This window comes from Arachis ipaensis, chromosome B5, assembly GCF_059453495.1.
Source record: "Arachis ipaensis isolate K30076 ecotype BB chromosome B5, ASM5945349v1, whole genome shotgun sequence".
NCBI lineage: Eukaryota > Viridiplantae > Streptophyta > Magnoliopsida > Fabales > Fabaceae > Arachis > Arachis ipaensis.
The window spans coordinates 55,199,040-55,207,335 of NC_142440.1; the positions used below are offsets into that span (position 1 = coordinate 55,199,040).

Sequence of the window (8,296 nt, forward strand, 5' to 3'; positions counted from 1 at the left end):
TGATATGGAGAGACTTAAATGTCTCTAAAAACCTTGAATAGGTTTTCCCTTTTTCACCTCCTCCTAACCTCTGAGGAAATGGTGCTTTTGGTTGGTATGTTTCCATCGTGCCTTTTTGCAGTTCCTTGGCTTGCTCAGTTTCACTTTCCTGCTTAGCTTCCTCCACATCTTCCTTCAAGATTTCTGGCTCCTGTTCTGAGGATCTGATTCCTTCTTCTTCTGAGACTTCTTTCAATATGGTGATGGCTTTGCATTCTTCCCATCTCACTCCCTTTTGTTCCCCTTTAGGATTCTTTTCTGTGTCACTAGGGAACACTGCAGTTGATTTGGGGGCCTGTTGAGATAGCTCTCCTACTTGAGACTCCATCCTCTTGAGTTTTTCACCATGGTTTCTTAAGGTAGTTCTCACATCATCCCTGAAGCTTTTCAATTCAATTATGTCCTGACCCATGTGTGCCAGCACTCCTTCTATCCTGTTTAATTGATCTTGAAATTGTTGGTTCGGATTAGGTTGAGTAGGTTGATTATTTTGGCCATGATATGGTGGTTGAGAGTAAGTGTTTTGTGTGGCTTGGTATGATCTTTGGTTGGAGTTTTGGTATGTGGACTTGTTATGTTGGTATGTGGACTTGTAAGTGTTGGAATGTGGATCATATGGTTGCCTTTGTTGATTTCCTACATAATTAGCCTCTTCCCAATCACCTCCTTCAGTACTTTCTTCCTCTTGATCTTGTGTGTGTATTGCAGCCACTTGTTTTGTTTCTAATTTCCTGGTGAGCTCTGGTAGTTGCTTGGCAAACACCTTGTTTTGGGCTAGAATTGTATCAACATGGTTCAGCTCCATGACTCCCTTAGTGTTGTGTCTCTCTGATGCATAGTAGTACTCATTCTCAGCCACTGTCTCAATCACTTCAATGGCTTCTTCCACAGTCTTTTTCCTGTTCAATGAACCTCCTGATGAATGGTCTACAGCCTTCCTTGATTCATAAGACAGTCCATCATAGAAAATATGCAATTGCACCCAGTCATGGAACATGTCTGGTGGGCATTTCCTTGTCAAATCCTTGAATCTCTCCCATGCCTCGTAGAGAGTTTCACCATCTTGTTGTCTAAAAGTCTGAACCTCAGATCGAAGCCTATTGACCTTTTGTGGGGGGTAGAAACGTGCCAGAAACTTGCTTTCCACCTCGTCCCAGGTTGTTAGGCTCCCCCTTGGGAATGATTCCAGCCACTTAGCTGCCTTGTCCCTAAGTGAAAATGGGAACAAAAGCAGTTTATAGGCATCTTCCTGGACTCCATTGGACTTCACAGTGTCGCAAATTCTCAGGAATTTTGTGAGATGTTGGTTTGGGTCTTCATTAGCACTTCCACCAAATGAACAATGATTCTCCACAAGTGATATTAGCTGTGGTTTGAGCTCAAAATTGTTGGCCTGAATGGGTGGTTTCTGGATGCTGCTACCACAATTCCCAGAGGTTGGGTTTATGTATGAACTAAGAACCCTCCTCTCAGGAATGGCATTGTTTCCATCAGCTCTCTCATGGTTGTGAACTTCTCTATCCATGTTGAGATCTAAAGCTTCCTCAAAATTGTCCTCAGATTCTCCTTCAGATTCCTCTTCTCCCAGTACTCTCTTCCCTCTTGCTTCCCTTCTCAGTCTATGAAGGGTCCTCTCTGGTTCGGTATATGGAGGAGTTGATGTCTCTCCTCTCCTACCTGTCATACAAGAACACAGCACAGGCAACAAACAAGTGAAATACTCTTGGTTAATGGAAGAGTATGGTTAGAGCAGTTGAGGAATTAATTCAAACAGTTAGTGAGTCAGTGAGTTAGTTGCTTGAATTTAAAGGCATAAAGAAAGAAAGCATGTAACAGAGTGCAGAAATTAAAATTCAACAAGTAACGTGTACTGAATTAATCAAAACAAAAAAATTGCTCAATCTAGTTAACTTCCAATTTGAGAATTGTCAATCGAAAACCAATCCCCGGCAACGGCGCCATAAACTTGATGCGCATAAACTAGTTATGCTATGATTTAGGAAATTGCACGATCGGCAAAATTCCTTCCGGCAAGTGCACCGGTTATCGTCAAGTAAAAACTCACAATAGAGTGAGGTCGAATCCCACAAGGATTGGTTGAGTGAGCAATTCGGATTAGAAGTGTGTTCTAGTTGAGCGGAATCAAGATTTAGATGAGAATTGCGGAATGTAAAATTGGCGGGAAACGTAAATGACAAGAAATTTAAATGGCGGAATCTTAAATTGCATGAAGTAAAGAGCAGAAGCTAAATTGCTGAAATTAAAGGGAATGGGGGTGATTGCATGAATTTAATTGCAGAATATAAAGAGAAAGTGGAAATCAGAAGTGGGGAATTCATTGGGTTATAGGAGATATTGAGATCTCCGAATCAAAACATGTTTATCTCTTCCTCAACCAATGCGTTCATTGAATTTTGCTTGGCAATCTTATATGATTGGATCCCAATCCCTTGGCTCACCAATTCTCTCTAAAAACGAACAAATTCCCAATCCCTTGGTTTAAATGTTCATAAGAAGAGATGATGCTCGATCACTGATTATACCACACAGTTTCATGAACCACAATTTGGTAGGATTACATGTCACAATATCCATCCAAACCCCAATCCAATTCACTGTGAGAAAGCTTCTCTAGCATGAATCCTCCATTCCTTTCCCAAGGTTCCGAAGGATTCCAATTATGGGTAGTTTCTTTCCCAAGACAACTACCCAATGGAATTAGATCGAGAAGCTTTCTAACAAAATTCAAGAGAAAAGATTGAAGAAGAAGATAAACTATTATTGATTCATTGAATTACAATAGAGCTCCCTAACCCAATGAAAGGGGGTTTAGTGAGTCATAGCTCTGAATTCAATTACAAAGATATGAAAACTAGCCCAAAAGAAAAGGTAAAGTCCTTCCTAACTTAAATTCTATCCTATTTATACACTTTCTATATTGAGCTTCTGTTGTGTTTCTTGGGCTTTGAGGCCTCTCCCTGCTTTCCTTTTGCCTTGGGTTTATGATCCATAATCTTGATGAGGCTGCTGATCCAAATTCTGTAACATTCATTGAGCCAACTTAGTGATAATCAAATAATGACACATGACTCAACAAATTGAAATTTCAGACTCATCAATCCTTCAGGTCCAATCCCATAAACCATGATATTCAATTGGGTTTCATACCAGAGTAAGTTTAAGTTAATGTTTGTGCTCAAATACTAACTTAAACCGCAATATTTTTGGCCCAGAAACCTTTTCCAAGAGTGGCGTTTAAGTTGCAGTTTAAGCTTAAACTGCAGCTTAAACGCCAGACACTTCCAGTGATGCCTTTTGTGGAAGCACGTTTAAGCTTCAGTTTAAGGTTAAACTGAAGCTTAAACGTGGAAATGGAAGAAGGCAGCCCTGGAGGGTAACTTAGTCGAACACGTTTAAGCTTCAGTTTAAGGTTAAACTGAAGCTTAAACGTGGAGATAGGAAAGGCAGCCCTGGAGGTCGAACACGTTTAAGCTCCAGTTTAAGGTTAAACTGGAGCTTAAACGTGGAAATAGAGAAAGCCATCCTGGAGGTCGAACACGTTTAAGCTCCAGTTTAAGGTTAAACTGGAGCTTAAACGTGGAGATAGAAAAGGCAGCCCTGGAGGTCGAACACATTTAAGCTCCAGTTTAAGGTTAAACTGGAGCTTAAACGTGGAAGCTGAGAAAGGTAGCCCTGGAGGTGTCGAACACGTTTAAGCTCCAGTTTAAGGTTAAACTGGAGCTTAAACGTGGAAATGGAGAAAGCAACCCTGGAGGAGAAAACTTGGTCGAACACGTTTAAGCTCCAGTTTAAGGTTAAACTGGAGCTTAAACGTGGAAATGGCTCCCTGGTGCACTTCCCATTTCTGGCGTTTAACCTCCAGTTTAAGGTTAAACTGGAGGTTAAACGTGGAAATGCTTCCTGAGTGGCATTCTCATTCTGGCGTTTAACCTCCGGTTTAAGGTTAAACTGGAGGTTAAACGTGGAAATGCTTCTTTGGTGAGACTTTCATTCTGGCGTTTAACCTCCAGTTTAAGGTTAAACTGGAGGTTAAACTTCAGTTTCAGCATTTCTTAGCCTTCATGATTCTGGCGTTTAAGCTCCAGTTTAGGCTTAAACTGGAACTTAAACTCCACATGTGATATTCAAGCTTCCTTTATTGACTTTGTTGCTTCCTTGCCTAGCCTCTTCTTCCCTGAAATCATCCAACAATTGCATCAAAGTCTTGCAAAATTTCATGAGAAATCTTCCATTCATAGCATTCAAGTAATATAACTAAAAACTCATGGAATTTGCATCAAAATCATACTGTTTGGATGGTTCATTGCTTTGTTATTCATTTAACCATTCTTGGTTACTTTAAGCTCAAGAAAATGCATAAAACCACTAAAACTAACAGAAAAATACTAGTGAAACTAGCCTAAGATGCCTTGGCATCAGTATGGTGGATATGGGGTAGGATCATATGGAGGTGAAAGGTGGTATGAGGCTTGTGAGTATGGTGGTGGGCTATGTTGAGGGAAGGAGTCATATGTATGTGGTAGTTGTGGTTGACAATCACAATAAGGGTCATCACACACATTAGATTGGTATGCATTAGGACTTGGATTATACCCATAAGAATCTGGAGGAGATTGTTGCCAAGAAGGTTGTCCATAAGCTTGGGGCTCCTCCCACCTTTGATCTCCAAAACCTTGATACACATTCTCATTAAAACTTCCATTTACTACAACATTGTTTGAACCACACTCATAGCCATAGTGATGAGAATTCATGGTGACAAGAGGAAACAAAAAACAAAAACTAACAAGGAACAAAGAGAGCAAAATCCTACAACTAGAAAAAACCAACAAAAAAACCAAAAATCAAGCTATTCACAATATATACAATAGCCAATAACATAGCACTATTGCAATTCCCCGGCAACGGTGCCATTTTGATGTTCGGCTTCTTGTACAGTTCAGAATTTCACAAATGAAATCTCGTTCCAAGTGTAGTTCTAAACCAACAAAGAATCTTCACATGCAAAAATATTGGTTGTCACAAGTACAAACTCCAATAAGAATTAACCGAAGTATTTAGACCTCAGGTCGTCTCACAAGGAATTGCAATGAAGTGGTCAATTATTGGCTATGAAGATGCAAGGGGTTTGATTTGATAAGAAGACAAGAAAATAAATGGCAAGAAAAGTAGAGAAAGCAATTAAAGAAAGCAAGTAATAAAGAGAGACATTCATGGCAAGGGTTGAGAATATAGGCTTTCTATCCTAGTAATACAATAATTAATTCATCTTATTTAGTCAACTCCAACAAATGGAAGAAGGTATCATGTTATCTTCACATAGGGAGAACATCAAACAAGACTAGTTAACCATATCACAATAATAAACAAGAATTTATCTTATTACGTCATCCCCGGCGATGGAAGAAGGTATCATATTATCTTCACACTCGAAGAAAGTCAAATAAGACTAGCTAATCTCAATCCATAAGTCCTAATTAACCCAATAATCGAATTAGCAAGAGATTAGAGTCAATGGAAATCATATCAACTAACAACTCTAGATCACCAACATGAGTTGGGTATTCATGACTCAAGATTACCTAATTACTCTTTCCAAGCCAAGAATGCTCAAAATCTACTCTAACATCCAACCAAGCATTTTGTCAAAAACTTCGAAGGTATAAAAGGAAAGCATGGTAAATGTGCAAGAATAATAAAATCTACCAACTATTCATTGCACGAAAAGTAAGATCACAACTCAAATCAATAATGAAAGAATATCAACATCAAATTTCACTAAAAGAGATCCAAATCCAACATGACTGCATGAACATAAAAGAGGCATAAAATTAAAATTAACATCACAAACTAAGAGAATGAAGGTGTAGAAGCAAGAATTCATAAAGGAAACAAGATGAAAACATGTAATTGGACCTAGATCTAAGATGGAAATACCCTAAGAACCCTAATTCTAGAGAGAAGAGGGAGCTTCTCTCTCTAGAAACTAAACTACATGATGCCAATTCTACAACTAAGTGCTCCCCGTTTGCCCTATCTTCAATTCTGCATGAAATACTCTCAAAAACGAGTTAGATTTAGGCCTGGGTAGCTCAGAAATCGCCCCCAGCAATTTCACTTTAAGTGAGTCACGTACCGAGCGTCACGCGTACGCATGGGTGACGCGTGTGCGTAGTTGCCCAAAACTCCTACTCACGCGTACGCGTGGCTGACGCGTGTACGTGGCTTGCAAATCTTCAACGCACACGTACGCGTGCGCGTGGCCCTCAATTCTCCAATTGCTCATTTCTTCATGAATTCTTCTTTTTGCATGCTTTTCTCTTCAATTATTCCATCCAATACTTGCCCTATGAACCTGAGTTCACTCAACAAACAGATCAAGGCATCGAATGAAATTAAAATGAATTAAAATCACCAGATTAAGGGCCTAAAAAGCATGTTTTTACACTTAAGCACAAATTAAGGGATAATTACAACACCATGCTATTTCATTGAATAAATGTGAGAAAAGGTGATAAAATCCCATAAATTAAGCACAAGATAAACCACAAAATTGGGGTTTATCAATCTTCTCCTATATATAATAAGCTAATAACTAAGAAATACAAAGAAATATGATAGACTAGACTAGAGGTGCGAAAATCCACTCTTGGGCCCACTTTGGTTGAGTGCTTGGGCTGAGCCGGGCGTCCAACTTAAGGAATGGGTGTTGAACGCCCATTAGGGGGGAATTCACGCTGCCTTTTGGTCCTTGGATGGCGTTGAATGCCGGTAAGGGGATAAATTGGGCATTCATTGCTGGCTTGAGTCCCCTTGGGGGTGTTTTAGGCGTTCAACGCCCAATATCGGCAGTCTCCTTCGAAGAAAAGTATAGACCATTATAAATTGCTGGAAATATCTGGAAGTTAGGTTTCCAGCGCCATTGAGAACGTGTCTTTTGGAACTCTGTAGCTCTAGAAATGCTCGTTTGAGTGCATGGAGGTTAGAATTTGACAGCATTTGCTACACTCCTCGATTTCAGCCAAAAATTTCCTGAAATCATAACAAAACACAACAACTTAAAGTAGAATCCAAAAATGTGAATTTTACAATAAAACCTACTAAAACATATTAAAACTCAACAAAATATAACTAAAAACTCTATGAAAATAATGCCAAAAAACATATAAAAATATCCGCTCATCATCGTGACCGACCTACTTTAACCGACACCTTCAATGACTTAATGAAATTAGCATCACCAAGTGACTTAACGAAAATTTTTACTAAGTCACAAACAACTAAAGAAAAAGCTACGCCCACTATAGGTAATCCAAGAAAGTATGGTTAAGAAAACATTCATTTATACAAAAAGCTACTACATATCAAAATAGTGGAGAAAGGTTTTAAGGTATAAAAATAAATGGAAAAAATTTGTTCAAACTACACCTATTACAAAGTCAATTATTCATAAAGACCTACAGGCCGGTCATTCGATATTTTGAAATTCAAATTAAGGAGGAGGGATCTGCTCACTAGAAGTCATGTTGGAGGTGTCTTCGGACTACATAGAAGAGGTTGGAAGAGTTTGAGGATGAAAGGGAATAGGCTCGTCTTCCATCCGAGTCGAAAAACTCTGAGAGGCTGATGAAGTAAGATTTGTGCCGGTTTGGAAATTAGATAAAACAATTCCTTTGTTAATAGTATAGACCAAACCGGAAATTCAATCCCAAACATCAAAGTTTGATTTTCAAATTCAAATTAAAACTGAGAGTCATTCAACCTCGGGTCGTTCTCCCTAGGAATGCAATTGAGATGTCACACTTTCGGTTGTGGAGGACAAAGGGGTTTTGATAATCAAAGAACAAAAGATTAAAAAAACTAAGAAATAAAAGAACCAAGAAATTATCAAAATTGATATTAATGCTAGTAAAAAGAAAGTAAGGTCAAAACTAGTGAAAATGCAAAGATATATATAAGAGAGCCTTGACTTGGGAATGTGGATCCAAGGAATCCTTTCATCATCATAACCACAACTATGGCAATTATGATAAGTCAATCTTGCCTAGTCTACACCTAACATCGAGGAGTAAGTGATGACAAGTCATCTTAGCCCATTTTAGCTAGTCTTTTTCTTTAGTTTTCATTAGAATTATGCACTTTCTTGAGCTACAAGCAAGCTAATTGAGTAGATTTTCATGTTTCCCTTGATTGTACCAACCATATATGAATTCATGCCATTTCATGAGGTTTTGTG

General features: G+C 38.8%; 1 non-coding gene across 1 annotated transcript; it reads left to right on the forward strand.

Annotated features, from left to right (window-relative positions):
• Positions 1–1,034: 1,034 nt before the first annotated feature.
• On the forward strand, positions 1,035–1,138 carry LOC148564238 (small nucleolar RNA R71). The gene has a single exon (XR_015884115.1). It is a non-coding gene; the product is annotated as a small nucleolar RNA R71 (small nucleolar RNA).
• Positions 1,139–8,296: the final 7,158 nt, after the last annotated feature.